The sequence below is a fragment of the Gavialis gangeticus genome, unplaced genomic scaffold (assembly GCF_001723915.1).
Source record: "Gavialis gangeticus isolate Ggan-Ray unplaced genomic scaffold, GavGan_comp1, whole genome shotgun sequence".
NCBI lineage: Eukaryota > Metazoa > Chordata > Crocodylia > Gavialidae > Gavialis > Gavialis gangeticus.
The window spans coordinates 75,887,859-75,890,196 of NW_017729025.1; the positions used below are offsets into that span (position 1 = coordinate 75,887,859).

At 42.0% G+C, this 2,338-nt stretch overlaps 1 protein-coding gene across 1 annotated transcript in view; it reads left to right on the forward strand.

The window, feature by feature from the left end:
• SPRED1 (sprouty related EVH1 domain containing 1) overlaps window positions 1-2,338 on the forward strand; it is a 92,272-nt gene that overhangs the window by 14,114 nt on the left and 75,820 nt on the right. The gene's annotated exons all lie outside the window — the stretch shown is intronic.

Here is a 2,338-nt window from a genome sequence, read left to right on the forward strand (position 1 = left end):
AGGCCACACTTGGCCTGGAGGTTGAGCACCACTGTTTTAATACATATTTTGTTTGTTTGTTTATTCATTTTAATTTATTCTCCTACCCTAGAAAAATTAACTGCAACTGTCTAGATGCTCTGCTGTGTAAAATATCCTTTTCTTCAGCCTTACATAATAGCCTTTAGTGTTCAAACATGGAAGGCTGCATGTGTAATGGCAACTTCTATTTTCAATAATGTGCTGAAAATCCATGGAAACTTATTTTGCACTGTGTAGTAGTTACGCAATGTCAATTCTTGTTGAAACACACTTCCAAATGCACAGTTTAGCAGTTTTAACTATAAAAATCACCTTGAATAGTTAACCTTGTGAGTAGGGTTACAAACAGCAATGCATAATCCTCTGGCTGTAAACTATGGTTTTATTTATTCATCTTGAAACAAAACCAAAAAATAATGCTTCCAACAAACTGAAGAAACTCAACAGTCTTTTAGGAAGGGACACCTGTGTTTCCCTTAGAATCCCACAACTTAATGGGATTCTAGCCCTACTTTGGGGCTTTTGAGTATCATGATACATACAGACATGATACTCCCTTCTGGATTACCTATAAGCTCTTAGGATGTATAATATGAGTTATAACCACTATACGCTAATTTAAATTATACATTTTTATCAGACTAGGATTTTAACATCCTGTTTTCATGCCCTCTCAATAGTTTGACTTGAATACAAGACTAGGTCCCATCCCCCTGCCTCCTCCCTAATTCAGCTGGTGGGTGGGGGAGCCTCACCTTGGATTCAAGTACTGGGGCCAGGGCTGGAGCTGCTGCTGCTGCCTGACCAGGGCTAGAGTTGCATAAGGTCAGTAGTGTGACAAGGGAGTGGGGGGCAAAGTAGGGAAATATTGGGGAAACTATGCAGAGGCAAGGAGGAGGCTCTGTGGCACAGAGGGGAAATGCATGGTGTCTGGCTCAGAATGGCACATGGAAGGGCACCTGCGATGAGAGCTGTTGTGGCTCTTGCTCCAACCCAGGGGCCAGGGCCAGAGCTAGAGCAAGAGTTGTCATATAGGGTAAGCAGTGACTGGGATGGGCAGGCAAGGGGGCAGGCACCAAAGGGGACAGGTGGGAAGGGGGGGGGGGTCATCTTAAATTTGAAGTCATCATGGATTTGGGTAAATACAGTAGTTATTCCCTGATGTTTCTTGTTTCCATTCTAAATTCAAAATTGTCTTACGCTGCTAACAAAGGCTAACACTTGCTGTGAGACCATGTGGATGGCTTGTGCAATCAAAGCACAGTCATTTTATGAACTTCTGCTATGTGAAATTATGAAACAATATGTTTCAAGTTTAATGGGTACACATTTGATAGTTTCCATTGGAAAACTTGCTGTGGATTCTGGGTAAAATGAGTTTCCTTTAATTTTGTAACAAAGGAGTTGTACACTATGGAAAACCGTTTCTGCTTCATTCACTAACTGTAGCTCAGTGTTATCATGTAAGATAACTGTGTTCTTATCTCCATAAGGTGCACAGGTCCTTGTAGATGTAATTCCTTCATTCACAGTGTAAAGTGGCCTCAGACTAATTTGCACTATGACATCATAGAGAAGAGTTGTTTGTGCTGCTACCCATTTTCACATATTTGAGTTCTTGTGGGAAAGATAACAGAAACAAGGTTTTCAAGGCTTCTAGGTTCCCCACCCCCAAACCACCATATTCATTAAATCTGCAGCTAAGAAGTACTCCAATGCTACTGACTGGTGCTGGAATCTTGTCTGTTCTAGGTTTCCCATAGCTAACTCATGGAAGAAATGCGATCCTAAAATTCCTGTGAACATGTACATTCTTTGACATTTTGGGAACCAGTAGCTCTGATGCTATTGAAGGCTGGAATTATTTATGCCAGCGGTGTCCAAAATGTGGTCTGCAGAGCTACTTTGTACAGCTTGGTGCAGCCTGCCACAGAATTTTGGGCCATGGTGGACATGGCCATTGGTGAGCCTCCTGCCCTTGACAGCCTTGCTCACCCTGTGGCTGCCAGTCCTGCTACCACAACCCTGGGCCCCTAGCTGGATCCAGCCTACAGAAGAGCCCCTCAGTTCAGATCTGACCCACGAAACTGTGTTTCTGACACCCCTGATTTATGCTGTATTCATAAGGGCTAGTGAAAATGGAACCTTTTGCCTTTTGAAGTGCTACATAGTAAATAGGCTGCAAGGTGAATTTCTACACACAGAAAGCTGTAAAATTGCCTGTTATGGGTTTTTTGAGCAGGTGCTTTAAATTAGTTATTCCCAAAGATCCTAAGCACCATAGCAAAAGTAAAAAAAAAAAAAAAAAAAAAAAAAA